The 17,022-nt window shown below is 33.9% G+C and overlaps 1 pseudogene; it reads right to left on the bottom strand.

Moving 5' to 3' along the window:
- Positions 1-1,026: 1,026 nt before the first annotated feature.
- LOC113324895 lies at positions 1,027-9,758 on the bottom strand (annotated as a pseudogene).
- Positions 9,759-17,022: the final 7,264 nt, after the last annotated feature.

Raw genomic sequence — 17,022 nt, 5'->3', positions numbered from 1 at the left:
ATAGTTTCATAGTTAAATCATTGATTAATCCCTCTTCAAAGGAACGGATTGAAGAGATTTAAATCAACCACTTGAATTTTTTGTCACCTCAAAACTAAAATAAAGTAGTATAATTACATGTGTAAGTAGTAATAGAGAAAATATACTTTAGACACCACATATATCCTTTTCTATGTTGGAAGAAGAAAATGATATACCTCAAGTAATTTCATAGGACCCAAACTAACCAGGTTTAAAAAAGTAAAACAAGTAGTAATAGTACAACTGCTTTTTGTAAGTTTAAAATAATATCAAATGGGTTCTAATTTTCTATATTTTTTTTAATTTTATGGAGAGGGAGGAAATCATGATATTTTTATTTATTGTCTTTTCTCTTTAAATGCACAAGATAAAGAAGAGAATGTAAGTAGTATTGTTACATCTGTTGGTAGTAATAAAGAAAATACATCATGAGTCAAGCATCAAGAACAAGTGCATACACAATGCCTCTTCTTGTGGTCATCCGCTTATATTACCACAACACATTTTATTTTATGTTTTTGCTTCAGAAAAAAAAAAACATTTTTTTTCCTTTTTTATGAACATTCCAATAGTTTTCCACATAGAGGTACTAGCTAGTTTCACAATGGTTTGTTCTTCAGGCTTCTTTCTTTTTTTGTTTGATTGATTTTTGGCATATCCGATTACAATCTTTAGTTCTTGTTGTATCTTTGCTCTAGGTGATGATATTGCAAGGTTAAACCATTCAGATCCAAGTTGGAAAATTTGGTATGACTGGTACATTTCATATATAGAATCTGCTTCATCATTCAGCATGTTGATTATTGTAAGCATTCGGTTTCGTCTTGATCAACCGGTATTTTGTTTGTTATTCCTTCTTTCCATCCTATCAACTTTTTCCCACGATGAAACATTCATTTTAGTCATTTCATTTTGCATTCTTACTGTTTTATGAGTAAAACTTTACGGTTTTCATCGACAATTTCTTTGAACTTTCAATGTTAGTTCTATAAAAAAATGAAAAAATCAAAGAGAATGAGATGAGGTACAATGTTTACCTTGGGTTGAGTTTGTACCATTCGTACAAAATAACCTGGCATTGTCAACTAAATTACAGTTGTTTGGAAATGTATTTGCAAAACGTTTATGTGAGCTCAATTGCAAATTCACCCTCACAGCTCTTCCCACAAGTATCGCTCTTGTGTTTGTAGTATTCAGAGAAACCATACCAGAAGTCAAAATGTATTCAAATTTAATAAATGCATCGGAGAAATATAAACAGTATTTGTGCACCTTGGTCTTATAGTGACATCTAGATAAACACCGCATACAACTCCAACCAATTATATTCGGTATGGTTTTCGCTCATTGGTTAATTCCGCATCTTTCTCCCAATAGTTATCTGTCACTGTTCCATCTGCAACAACATTGTATCCAATTCCCATTTTATACCTGCAACGGTGAACTTCCTGACCATTGTGACGGTTTGATTGACAAATGGCTCCCACAAAAGTGTGTCGTCCAGTATGATATCACGGTCTATGTTTAATGTCATTACAAGTACAGATGTTCGTAGGTCAAGGGACGATTGGTGCATCTATTTTATGTAATGTTAAAATTAAGAGAGCGTTCAGTAACTAGGTACATGTCTTATTTCTCTTGTTTTATATTTTATAATTTTACTTCTCTATCGAAATCTAGGATGGTGGCGTAAATCCTAGTAAAGGTGAAAGAAATAGACAACTATCCAGCTCAGAAGTTTGGAGCATACCTTCAGAGTGACCTTTAGAGTGGAGATATTAGTAAATAACATTTGATTCCTTGAATGCATCAGCTTCTACTAGCATAACTTTCTCTGCCACTCCAGACCAAAATGACCCGTGTCCAGTACTCGCATATTCAAAATATTAATATTTTTTTAGGTCAACAATGAAACTTTTATTTGTAAATTACGGGCTTCTGAATATTGATTACTTTTTGCGGATGTGCTGGAGCACATTACTTTTGCTAGCTCCTATTCCACCACCCGTTAGAAGCAGGACTGGACTCCGGTGACCGTGGGCCACGGGTACCATCAGAACATTCTTGCAGTCATTTTCTTCATCATTTGTGATTCTTATGGATTTGCTTTCTTTCATAAAAGTACAAAATATCCTTTTTACTTTCAGGTATTTAACCACTCTTTCAAATCCTTGTTTCATGTAAAACCCCAAAACACATCAAACATATCTGGTGATCATCATGGTACTGAATATCGCACTAATGAGAGTGTTTCAAGGCTTTGTATATATGTACATCTCTGAGAATAATGTTTCTTTTACGCTTCCTGCTAACACCGATGAGGTAACCATTGCGATCTTAACACTTTATTTTAAATCAGTTCATTCTTTTAGAAATAAACTTGCTACTAAATACTATATTTTACGGTTTAAGTATTTGATCATTTTTCTCTAAAGTTTCATCAATGTTATATATACTCCATTTTTACCATCGAATGTTTTTTCATTATGGTATAATGAATGATCAAGCTATATGGTACGACTTTAAGATTTTATCGTGGTGCAGGTATTAGATCACATATTAAGCAAGATCACTTATATTATCTAAATAAATCTCATAATCTAGACATTATTTTGCTTTCTGAAGTAAAGTTAATTCGTTAGTAGTTGAATTTTTTTTAAACGTTTAAAAGCAAAGGACTAGTTCATATGTCGTTTATTGGTAGATCAGGTGGTTTTTCCATTGCATAGAACAAGGGAGTATCTGCTATAATTGTTTCGTTTAAAGATAATATCCTTCTTTACAAGTGTTTAAAGATAATTTGAATATCTTTATTTCTTTTATTTATGGTGCTCTAGATAATAACCTTAGGAATGATCGGTGGGGTTTTATTAATAACATTAGTAATGTGAATGCTCATTGGGCTATTGTAGGTGACATGAATTTTATTCTTCATAAAGATGACAAGGAAGGTGCGAATAATACTTCCATCAGTATATTTGCTTATTGTTCCATTATATTCAGACTTTAGGACTAATAAATCTTAGTTTTACTGGCTCTCTTTTACTTGGAACAATAAAAGAACTGGTGATCAAAACATACGAAACAAAGTTTATCGTGTTTTAGTGAATCATAAATGAACGGAATTGTTTCCGAAGTCTTGTAATAAACATCTTACTAGAGTTATTTCGGACCATGCCTTTATTTTACGTCAAACCATTCATGTTAGTGAAAAATGCATGAAACCTTGTATATATATGGAATGTTGGTTGGAACATAAAAATAATAGGAGTGTCATAGAAAAGTCCATTCTATAGAGTAAAGGTAAAAGTCATACTTTTTTTATGACTCTTAGAAATCTAGAATTTGACCTTAGAGCTTGGAGTAAGACTGACTTTGATAACATTTTAGAAACATTACCAATATCTTAGAAAATATTGAGAATGAAAACAAAATACCATATAGTTTAGAAACAAAAAATAAGGTTGACCAGCTATAAAATGATCTATGTACTTGGTATGAGATAGAGAAAGTTTGTTGGGGTCAATATGTAAAAGAAAAATGAGTTGGTGATAATGAAAATACTAAATTCTTTCATTAATATGCTTCTGATAGGAAAACATATAAAAATATACATGATTTAAGAGACAGTATATTCTTATAGATAAAAGATCACCAGCAGTTAAGCTCCCTTCTAACTAACCATTTTAAAGCATTGTCCTTTCTAATGAAAACGATATTGATTCTATCTTTGCGAAGATTTTATAACTTTCTATAAATGATAATGATAATAATAAACTGAATGAAATCCCAGTGAATCATAAATTAAAGATGTTTCATTTATGATGAATGCTTGCGGGGAACCTGGCCCTCATGGGTTTCTTCTCGGGTTTTTTAACAATATTGGGAACTTCTCAAAGAGGACATTGTTCCATGGGTCCAAAAAGTGTTTAAAAGATAAGGTTCAATCAAGAAATTAATCACATTTTTATTAATCTCATGCCTAAAATTAAGACACCAAAAACCCTAGTGATTTCAGACCTATTAGTCTTAGTAATGCCATTTAAAATGTTGTTGCTAAGATTATTTCCAACATAATTAAACCTCTGTTGGATAACTGTATCTCTCAAAACCAATCTTTCTTCATTCTCAAAAGGAATATTACGGATAACATAGTTGTCTCGCATGAAATCCTCCAAACCATGAAACTAGTAAAAGGACAAATGGTCATATGACTCTGAAATTACTTCTATGTAAATCCTTTGACAGGCTTGAATGGGATTTTTTTATTATTTTTGTATTTAAACAGTTTGGTTTCTCAAGTGATTTCTATGATCTGATTTATAACTGTATGTCTTCAGTTTCATATTATGTGCTTGCTAATGGCTTCCCAAGGGTTCCAAAAACTTTCCCTCAGTCTTACATTTATTCTTCGCTGACGATTCTTTTTTTTTCACTTCTGCACCCATAGTTCAAGCTAAAAACTTACTTTGATATTCTAAAAACCTTTAGTGATTCCTCTGGGCACGTTATTAATTACCAAAATTTTGGAATATATTTTATTTAAAAAGTTGAGAACAAGCATGGTAAGTTGTTGGCTAGAATCCTTAAGTTGGTAGAATAACAAAAAATGACACTTACTTGGGAACTCTCTTGTTTTTAACACAACTAAAAGTTTTAATTATCAAAATTTGTTAGATAAACTTTACAATAGGTCAAGATTGGAAAGCAAAATTTCTTTCCCATGCTGGTAGAACCACCCTAATTTGTTCAGTCACTAGTGTTATGCCCATGTATTAGATGATGTGCTTTCTTCTCCAATAAAAAACTTTAGATAAATTAGATGCTTTGCAAAGAGACTTATGGTGGCAAAAAAATAAATGTAATAAAGGTTTTTTTCTTAAGGTATGGGATTTTATTTGTTCTAATAAAGCTAGTGGTGGTCTGGGTATCAAGAACCCATATAAGTTCAATATAGCCCTACTTAATAGGCTTGGTTGGCGTTTGATTGAGAACTCATACAAACTATGGTGTATCATTCTTAAACATAAATATTTTCCAAACTCTGAACCCCTTAAGTATAAGAAGAAATCTATTAAGTCATGGGTTTGTACTAGTATTTTTAAAGGTCTTGATATTACTAGAGATAATCATTGTTGGATGCTAGGTAATGGTAATGATCTAGAAGTTTGGACTGACAAATGACTTCCTAATAGTGTTATCCCCAAACCAAAAAATAATAACTGCATTCACTTAGTTTCTAAAGTGTCTGATATAATTGATGAGCAAGGTAAATGGAATTCTAATGTTATTTATAATGTGTTTGATGATGATATTATCATGAATATTAAACTGCTTGAAGCTTGTAATAATTATGTTTTTAGAAAGATACTAGGAAATAGATAGGTATTATGGCTCGGTTTCTCTGATTATAGTTTCTTATGTAATATTAATCATGTTAGCAGCTCAGTTGAATGGAAAGGAATCTGGAAATTTAACATAATACCTAGGGTTAAAATTATCTATAAAAAACTTTAAGTGATTGTCTCCTTGTTAGAGAGACTCTGGGTAGATTTATTCCGATGGATATTCAGTATCCTTTATGAAACAGTATTTTCAGTGAATGTATTGAATATTTATTTACTAGATATGTGTTTTCTGAAGCGATTTGGAGGGGATTATCCCTTGCAAATAACTTCTACGCTGCTGCTAATCTCTCTTTCAGAAAATGGTGCCTCCTTTAGTTAAAAGAATGCGTTAATACAAATTACTTTGCTTATATTCTTTGGTACATTTGTAAGTATAGATGCATTGTTTTTTTCAACAATGTTAGACCTAACCCAAATGATTTAACAAAGTTTATTAAGAAAGACATTCCTCGGTATCTTAGTGTCCATGAAATGTTGTGATGGTTTACAGGATATTTCTTGTATCTACTTTGATGCTACTTTTCAAGTGAATAATATGGGTTTGATTGTTAAATTCACATGAGGAACATGTTGTTGTTCAAGTTCAGAAAAATCTGAGTCAACCGCCTGTCGAAAAGCGGGTTCAAGGACGCAAAGATGAAAGAATATCCTTTCTTAATGATAGCCAAAATGTTATTAACAGCGTGAAGAAGGACAGTTTTTCTACCAACTGGATATTCAAAGCTATTTTTCTTCGAGCTTTAGATTTCAAAAAAAAATCTTGCTAGTTCTTCTTTCATTTATATTCGGAGATCGTGTAATAGTCTGACAGACAATCTATATAAGTTTTTAAATAGATATGCGGATGTGCATGTCGATTACAGTTGTTAAGATAAATCTAGAAAAGAGGCTTGGTTAAGTATTCTATGTAATAAAAACAATGTAACGTCTTTTCTATAATTTTATTAAATTTCCTTCCACAAAAAAAAAAGTTAGATTTCGGTTTATTGTCAAAGTCAAAAAGAAGTAACACAATCTTCTTCACCTAGTGGTTTCCAGAAAAATGCATTTGATCTTCTCAAGAAACTGCTGGCTCCTTGAACGCATTTGAGCCTGCTCAAAGAACCATAGTATTCGGTCTGAAAAGGGGGGGAATAACAAACCACACCTAATAATTCGTTCAGAAATATGTATGGACTAACTCCAATATAATTCCGAGAGCACCAGCTTATAAAGCGAGCTCAATCAAGAAATATACCAAAGAGTTATATCTCAATTTCTCAATACAATCTACAATTGAAAAGATAGAAATCTGTGAGCCCGATTGATGTGAGAAATATCTTGGACGGTACCAAATACCAATGCCCAAGTGTCAATTAATTACACTCCAATGAACAAGGTTAGATTTACCAATTGATTGAACTATGAAAAACCTGTGATACATCAATTATATAAACAAATATGATGCGGAAAAGAAATAACACAGACACCAGAAGTTATGTTAACGAGGAATCCGCAAATGCAGAAAAACCCTGGGACCTAGTCCAGATTTGAACACCACATTGTATTAAGCCACTACAGACACTAGGCTACTACAAGTTAACTTCGGACTGGAATGTAGTTGAGCCCTGATCAAGTCTCACACCGATTAAGGTACAATCATGTTCCTTACGCCTCTTGAGCCACGCCGGATTGTGCGCGCTTGATTCCCTTAGCTGGTCTCATCCACAACTAAGAGTTGCTATGACCCAAAGTCGAAGACTTATAAACAAATCTGTCTCCCACAGATAAATCTAATTTGATAAATAAATCTGTCTCCCACAAAGTACCTATGAAGTTTTTGTTCCGTCTTTTGATAAATCAAGTTGAACAGGAACCAATTCATAATCTGGTCTTATACTCCTGAAGAGAAGCCTTGAAATATCAATCACCTCACAATAACTTAACAATATGGTAGTAGAAGAAGTTTCGTGGAATCAAAAATAATGATACGAAGAGCTTTGTGAATAATTTTATATTTTACCTACCGGAGATAAATATCGAGTTAATCTTAGAGAAGATAACACTCAATACAATAGAACAAGTAAGATCAGATCACGCAACTACATAGAAAATAGTTGGATATGGCTTCACGAATCCCAAATGTAGTCTTCAAGTCGTTAACCTATAATGGTTTTGGAAAAACCTAGGTTAAAGGAGAATCGGCTCTAGTCACAACTAGGACATGGGAAAGTGTCGGGATTATTTTTTCCAGTTTCTAAAGTTCTCCCTTATATAATCTTTCAAATCAGGGTTTCCTTTCAATCAAAGCTAAGATAGCTTAGTAAAAAAGCATTGAATATTCAACGTCAGATGAAAACCTGATTTAAGATTCAAGCTAAGTCTGCTTAAAACGAAAGCAATATCTCTCCACTGTTAGATGGTCTTAGCTTGTTACATACAAATGAAATATACTTTGATTTAGATATGGGTAACCGTACCTAAACGTGGATATTGAGTTGGGTCAATAATAGTTAACCGAAGTTAGCCATATGGACACTTTTGTCTTAACCACATTCATTTAACACTTCTAGATCAACTATGATGATTAGTCAATCATGAAAGATAATTAAATAAATCTAATTGTGTTTCAAATAGAGTTTTTCAATTGTTCACTATTTCACAGAAATATATATGAACCAACTGAATCAAAATCAGATTGATTCATGAGAATCAATTCATGAAAATTAAGCCACGGTTTGCAAATATTTCATTCCTTAATTCATACATGTATTTTTTCATGAGTATGAAAACATACTTAGCCGATTTTAGAATTTTAAACACTAAGTTTATAAACGGTTACGCAAACTATAGCTTGCGGAGTTTGGTCTTGTCCAGTAGTTTGCAAACCGGTATGCATATTGTTGTCCCGGACCTTAACTCAGGTGAACCGTTCGCATACTGGTATGCAAACTTGGTTCCCGGACTTTAACGGTTAAAATTATTCGCATACTAGTATGCAAACTAGGTTTCCGGACTTAATTCATACCCCAACAGTTTGCATACTGGTATGCATATTGTGTTGTATCTGGACAAAGGTTAATTGTTCTAAATTCTCATTAGCTCATAAGTAATTTTCAAGTGATCGAACGATCAATACGAAACTTTCCGAGTCGACATCAAATGATTGTCTCACACAAATCATATAAGATGTTTCAAGGAGATTTTCATATGATCATCTTTTAACTTATTATTAGTTTCCAACAAATAAATTTTTTCCAACTAAACTCGTCAAGAATATGATGAACGTAGATAAAGCATAAAGCTTCCAACACATATTTCGAGAAATAGATAACCGAGTTATACTCAGCTCGAAATATCAAATGTGTATAATATAAAAGTCTATATAGATATACTACTTAGTCTCATTGGGAAATAAAATAGAATATACTTCTGAGTATAGATAAGTTTTAGTTTCCACATACCTTTTGTTGATGAAGTTCTTCAAAGCTCTCCTCAGTAGATCTTCGTCTTCAACCGATGAACGCCGTGAATTAAGTTTAACAAACTCTCTGAATTAACTTCAATTACCTCCCTTTGCATCTTATAAAAAAATCTCAAAGCCTCAAAAGGTTTCGCACTAAGTGAATACCCCTTAATCATTGCATTACAAACAGCAACATCCGTTTCAGGCATATTCTCAAACACTTTTTCTGCAGCATCAATTTTGCCCATTCTGAAGTAAAACTCAATCAGTGCACTCACAAAAAAAACATCAGAATCAAATCCACTTTTTACCATTTCCTCATGAATAAGAAACCCAATATCTACATTATAAGCTTCAATACAAGCTCTCAAAGTAATAACAAAAGTATACCTGTCTGGTTCTACTCCCATAAACAATATTTTATGATACAATAACATAGAATTTATGTATTGTTTCATTCTTGTATAACCTCTAATCATCGAATTATATGATATGGTAGTTGGGTTTTCCATTTTATTAAATACAAATCTTGCGAAATCAGGTTTACCAAACAATGAGTAGTTATGTACTAAATGTGTATCTGTTAAGTAATCTGATTTATATCCTGAAACTAGTAGTTGTGAATGGATTTGAAGGAGAGATTTCAAATCAGTGCAACAACGTAGAAGCTGATTGTAGTCTGTGTTGACGATGGGTTTCTCTTGGGGAACGTATTCGATGAAGATAGGTTCCCATGGACGAGGAGGAGTTGATTCTGTTTTGAAGGAAGAATTGGAAGGGTTGGGAACCTTTAGGGAATTGTTGAAATAGGAATTGTAATAAGAATCGATTACTGATTCTTGTCTCAGTGAGCTGAGAGGCCTTGAGATCTCATTTCTCGACATTGTTCCTGGGTACTGAACAGCGCCACGTTTTTCTTAGATGAACAAGAAAATCCTTCTGCCACCATATAAACGATTATTTATCTCTCAGGATCGTTCACCAGACTGCCAGACTCTGTACCTTTTGAGCCATGGGCTTCTGCCACCATATAAACGATTATTGCTTTCTCTCGGATCTCTTCCGTCTTCCTTCCCAGAGACCTTGCACAATCCGCAAAGACAAATGCTATCCTACGTGACTTTGCGGGATGATTTCTCGCAAAACCAGTTTTTTTGTCGTTGGATGATTAAATCAACGGTTAGATTCACATTCAGGAAATGATCCATCATTTTTAGGAAATGACCCACCACTTTCAGGATAGGATCCACCATTTTCCCTAAAGGGTTCAAGGCTGTTAGATCTGGGTTTTAACATGATCTAACGGTAAAGAAGCAGCTTGAGTGGGATAGCTTTCCGCAAGGTCATGCGGGATAGCACTGCTCATCCGCAAAAGCCCAATCAATAACAAATGCACATTCCGCAAAAGCCCAATCAATACCGAAGCTTGTGAAAAATAATTCTGCAGCTTAGTCGTCTCTTGTAAGGATTTACTTTACAACGACGCAGAACAACTCTTAGTTAAAGGATAAAAACAAAGAAGAAGAGGATAAGATATTTTGGACTAATGATTTTCTGGCTTACAACTCATAGCTGCAATGAATATAAGCTAACCTAAAGAGTAATTGTGTGACTTACACACAACTATCTCTAATGATTAGCAACGACTAATCAATAAAATTAATTACTAAATAAATAACAAAATTCAATAATACTTCCTCGGTTCTCATAGTAACGGGGTCAGCCCTTACATACTAGGATAATACGACAAGGTTCTTGGCAATACCCATTACTCTACCAGATTCTTGTCCTCCAGGATTAGCTTTGGAAACTGGCTTTCCATGAAATATTTATCCTCCCATGTTGCATCCTGGGAAAGGAGGTGCTCCCACTGGATTAGTAATTGTGGAATATTGTGGTTATTCTTCTTGGTCAGTCTGGTGGTCAATGCTTTCAAGGGGATGATCTTCATTTCCATGTTCTTGTCCAGAGTTGGTAGTACTGTTTGTGGAAGCATTCCTTGACCCAATATGGCCTTCAGTTGAGAGACATGAAAGGTAGAGTGAATTTGGATCCTGGGGGCAATTGCAACTTATAAGCTACCTTCCCTATCCTTTCAGTCACTTTGTAAGGTCCAAAAAACCTTGCATCAAGTTTAAGGCTTCTTCTTAGCTGAATTGATGTTTGTCTATAAGGTTGTAGTCTTAAGTACACGCAATCTCCTAATTTAAACTTCCTCTCAGTTCTTTTCTTGTTTTCCTGTTGTTTGATCCTATGTTGATCTTCCTCCAACACTCCATTCAAAACCTTATCCAGGCATGTATTTCTTGTTGATAATCTTCTGAGATGACACCAATACTTGCAGCAGTCACCCCAAACTGTGGGGGAGGATATCCATACAAGGCTTCAAAGGGGGTTAGATTGAGGCTAGTGTGGAAACTTGTGTTAAAACACCCACTCAGCTAATGGTAACCAAGTTACCTATTTACTTGTCTTGAAGCTTGTCATGCATCTCAAGTATGTTTCTAGGTAAGTATTCACCCTCTTTGTATGACCATTAGACTGTGGGTGATATGTTTTACTCATGTGTAAGGCAGTACCCATTCTAGAGAATAAGGACTGCCAAAAATTGCTCAAAAAGATATTTCTCTGTAGGAAACAATAGTCTTGGGTAACCCATGGAGTTTAATAATGGAGTTTAAGAATACCTTAGCCACTAAGGTAGCTGTGTAAGGATGACTAAGTGCTAGGAAATGACTGTACTTTGTAACCTTGTCCACCTCCACTAGAATTAGCTCTCTGCATTCATATTTGGGAAGTCCTGAAATTAATCCCATGCTAATGTCCTTCCAAGATTGCTCAGGCACTGGTAAGGGTTCATGTAGGCCAGCTGGAATTGGAGTGAAACCTTTGTGTTGCTAGAAAATATCGCACTCCTGCACCATCTGTAGGTTTAAGCCCCTTCTAGTAAAAGTACAGTTTAGCCCTCTAATAACGAATCCCTAGAGCCTAAACGCCCACCACTTGAAGAAGCATGTAGGGCAGTCATAATCTTTTTCCTCAAATATCCAAAACTTTTATTGTACATTCTCCCCTTGTACTTGATTATGCGTTGTCCATTTGTATAGTCACCAATATTAGTTGCAACTAAGAGCTTGGGAATGATTTCCTCTGCTAAGTCTTGATTCTAACTTTCTTATACTCCAGGTGCCCAAGATGGTTGTACACTAATATGGCATTGCAGTTGTGATCTTATGTTAGTTGTACCCTTGATAAGGCATCTGCCACTTTATTCTCACTCCATTTTATATACTTCAACTCATAGTTGTAGCCTAACTAGTAATTGTGCATGGATTTGAAGGAGAGATTTCAAATCAGCGCAACAACGTAGAAGCTAATTGTAGTTTGTGTTTATGATGGGTTTCTCTCCGGGAACGTATTTGATGAAGATAGGTTTCCATAGACGAGGAGGAGTTGATTCTGGTTTGGAGGAATTGGAAGGGTTAGGAACCTTTAGGGAATTGTTGAAATTGGAATTGTAATAAGAATTGAATACTGATTCCTGTCTCAGTGAACTTAGAGGCCTTGAGATCGCATTTATTGACATTGTTCCTGGGTACGGAACAGCACCACGCTTTTCTGAGCTGAATACGAAAATTCTTCTACCACCATATAAACGATTATTTCTCTCTCTAGATCGTTTACCAGAATGCAAAGGTACTAATAAGACTCTGTAACTTTTTAGTCGTGGGCTTCTGCCACCATATAAACGATTATTTCTTTCTCTTGAATCTTTACAGTCTTCTATCCATTCTCAAAGAGTAGACCTTGCACAATCCATAAAATCCCAATCAATAACAAAGTTTGTGAAAAAATAATTCTGCAACTTAGTAGTCTCTTTGCCGTACAAAAACATATGCATATTCTTTTCCGACTTAGTATTACAAAATAGGCAATTACTATTGTTTACTCTACCAGCTCTCTGCCAAAAAATCTAGTGTGGGAGACCCGTTATAACACATAGTCCACACCAAGAAAGATACTTTTATTATTATTTTAATTTCTTGGATTTTACTTGAACTAAATATATTTTGCTTAGGAATTTTAATTGTATTCAAGCCTAGATTATCCATAGTGATGTTGAAGTAGTAAGTCATCGATCGAGTCATGTAGTAAACAATTCTTATTGTTCAGGATTTGTTTAGTTTGTTATTGACTCAAACAATTATTGACTTAATTTGTTTAGTTTGTTTCCTATTTCTTAGAATATGTAAGGTTACTAGAAATAACACGTGCCATTATTCATTTAATGTAACTAAACTATGTTGCACTTATTTGGGTAATTTTTCTTCCTTCCACATGTTTATATATTACGTACTAAAAAAATGAAGCCATAAATACTCTTAAATTGTGTATTTACAACAATATGCGTAACTAAACACGAATACACATGAATTCTTTTTACACGAAACTGGTGTTTAAAATCTACAAACATAAGAGAGCTACTAACAATTAGTTTTCATCCCAACTTATGACTATAACTAATGAAACTCTTTTTGTTTCATCTGCGGCAGGATTAAGAATGTTTGATCATACAACACATGTTTGAAATTTTAAGAAATGAATGATCGACATACAAAAATGAAAGATATACTTCTCAATTGTATTATCTTCCATTGTTGTTCACCCAAAATTATCACCGGGTAGTCTAAAAGACATTACCCAGCTACCCGATTTTGAATCAGGGATATGGTATGGTCCGTATGGATGATATTGAAATACATGTTGATAACCTGCAACTAAAATTCAAACAGATTGGTGTTCGACGTGACTCTTTATGGATAAAAACTACGGAGGAACAACGAAAGATCATAACCAGTGTACCTAGATTATGCGGTGAAAAAGGACGGAAGGTGGAGTTTACTTATTATTTTTAATGGTTCTTATGGTTGTTAATTATGACATTTTGGTAAGAAAATAAAATTTTAACTTCAAAAATATAAATTTATGATCATTAATTCTACTAATTCTATTGATGATCATGTTATTAGTATAAATTTGGTTAAATATCCAATTAATTAGTTTTAAGGCTCTTGAATTATGAGGTGATGGCAACTATATAAATTCCCATGACATTCATTTATTATGAGGTGACAACAAACTATATAAATGTCCATGAAATTCATTTATTAAGAAAATGCACAAAAAAATTAATCCATATAAATTCATGATTGAAGGGGTTACGAATCGTACAACCGTCGGATGTCTTTGGATGGGATGAGAATGGGATGGTTTGATCATCTGTTTGTGTCTCAAAATGTTATCCGAGCATCCGTGACTCAAAAGCACCTTCTGTTTTGTATTATAGATATAGCCATCTTATTTTTCTTATGAATAAGATAGAATTCTTACCTTTTCATTTAGTTCTCTAGATTTGGAATCAGGGATGGATCGAGGACTTATTCATGAAAAGTAGCAAATTTCGAGTGAGATGGACTGAGTTTGAGGGAGTTTTCTCAAGAGTGAAAAGCGGCAAAAAAAATTGAGCGACAAATGAAGAAGATGGCGGCAAAGAGCAATTTGTGCAACCGTTAGTTCCAAAGTTTGATCGCAATTATAACCATTGGCCTATGTTAAAGGAGAATTTTCATAGATCAAAATAGTATTGGGGTTTAGTTGAAGATGAGATTCCAACTGTAGCGGCATGAGTTAAACCTACAGAATCTCAGATGAATGAGAAAAATTATCTTTTCCGTGATATTGATCAAATTATCTTGCAAACTATTCTTAACATGGGATCATCCAAAAGTATTTGGGATTCATTAAAGAAAAAGTATCAAGGAATGACAGTATAAAACGTGCACCACTACAAGCTCTGAAATAGAAGTTTGAGATTTATGAAAGCAGGTGGAGTATGTAAATGGGTATTTTTCGTGAGCTTTAACTGTGGCCAATAGGATGAGACAACGTGAGGGGAAAATTATTGATAAAATGTTTTTGAGAAAAGATTAAGATCGATGACTTAAAATTTCGGCTACGTCGTATGTTCAATGTAGAAGTCAAAAGATCTTAGTACTCTTTAAGTGGATGAGATGTAGAGGAGATGTAGAGGAGATGTAGAGCCTAGTTAGCAATTCAGAATTCTGCAAACATAAGGAATGGCAAACTTATGAAGATTCTTAAATTTTAATTTTGGTCAAAAATCCCGTCAACGGTTCGTGGTACATGGATAATTCGGAAAGACATACGTATGTGTATAATTTATTTTAGGAATATTAGTTCAGGATAAAAAATTTGGCATATATAAATTACTTATTAATTGTATTTCAGAACGCTATAATTTTGTGTTTAAATGAAGTATATATTTGATAAATACAACATAAGACAATCAACAAACAAACCACAATAACCACACTTGCAATCATGGGTTCGATTCTCCGGCCTTGCATTTTTGAAAAAACGACTATGAATTTGTGCATATTTGTTGACTCGTATGAGTTGTGTTAAATTTCCAGCTATTTGTATTAGGAAGCTCATGGATTCGACTCTCCGGCCTTGCATTTTTGGAAAAACGACTATGAAATTTGTGCGTATTTGTTAAATCGGCCGAGTCGCGTTAAATTTCCAGTTGTCCGTATTAGGTAGCCGACATGAATGCGTATAATGTGCATATAAACTGAGACACTCATAAAAGTTTCGTACCATGTTGGTGTTTGAAACGATGTTAAAAATATACATATCTGGATAAAATGGAAAAAAATTATGAATAATAAGCGAATGATTCACGAATTATGTGTATCTATTGACTCGGCTGAGTCATGTTAAACCAACTGCTTCCAGTTGTCCGTATTAGGCAGTCGAATAAGATTCGGACGCCTATAATGCGCGTACAAACCGGGACACCAGAAAAACCGCGTAGTATGGTCGGTGTTGAAATGGACGGTGAAAATACGTGTATCTGAATATTACGGAAACCAACTAGGACGTAGAGTAGCTTATCTGTATACGAGCAACGCATGAATATTCATGTAGGGGAGGAACAAGCTTTGAAGGTTACATATGAGGAATCTTCGAGGGAAAAAGGGCGTGGTAGATTAGAAGTCGGCATAGAGGTAGAGGTATTGGTAGGAAATACTTTGATAAATCTATAGTTGAGTATTATGGTTTTCATAAACTGTGACATTTTTAGTATGAGTGTCCTAATTAAGTTGAACAAAAAATAAATATTGTGTTGAAAGAGGAAATGAAATGCTATTGATGTATTATTTTGATAAAGAATAGATGTGTATCTGGTTCCTCGATTCGGGGGAAGAAATCACATGTATAGAAAGAAAGGGATGTTTACAAATCTTGATGGGAGTTTCAGAGAGATGGTGAAGCTGGATGATAACTCAAGGATTAATTTTATAATCAAGTGTAGTAATGATGGTGAATAGAATAAAACAAATCATAACATGGGTGTTTTGTATCCGTGACTTGATTTTTCTTTATTTTTTTGTGCATCGGGAAACTAACTAAGAAAGGTTTAACATTTAGAATAAACCGAGAAAAGTGCAAGATATATCATCCTCAAAGGGGTTTAATTTTAGAGATTCAAATGACCTGATATCGAACGTTTAATTTATTTGCAAGAATATAATCAATAGAGCGGACATGTTTTTATCTTACTGAAAATTCAACTCAACTATGATATTATTGATACGGTCATTTGAGAAAAGGACTGAAAATTATTCAATAGAATAAGTGGTTTCATGTGAAAAGGAGAGAGTAGCTAGTACACCGCCAACTTTTTCGTTCGGGAACCATATGGACAATCGTTGTACAATCTATATATTCGGTTATGAAATTGTATTTAAGATTTTTTTAACAAGGTTAAACCAAGTATAATCTGAACTGTTCATGAACCGAATTCCGACAAAAACAACTCTTGTAATTTATAACTCAAGATACGAATTTAACAAGAACGAGTCTTGTAGGTTCTTTGTAAGTTTAAATACGTACAACATGTGATATTTCAATTACAAAGATAAAACAATATAATGCGGAAAAGGAATAACATGGGCACCTGAGATTTTCGTTAATGAAGAAAAATACAATCTTGTAGGTAGACCCCGAGATCTAGTTCAGATTGAACACACACTGATTTAAGTTGTTACACTAATTACCTAC

The sequence above is a fragment of the Papaver somniferum genome, chromosome 11, assembly GCF_003573695.1.
Source record: "Papaver somniferum cultivar HN1 chromosome 11, ASM357369v1, whole genome shotgun sequence".
Classification (NCBI taxonomy): Eukaryota; Viridiplantae; Streptophyta; class Magnoliopsida; order Ranunculales; family Papaveraceae; genus Papaver; species Papaver somniferum.
This window is presented reverse-complemented; position numbering and strand designations above follow the sequence as displayed.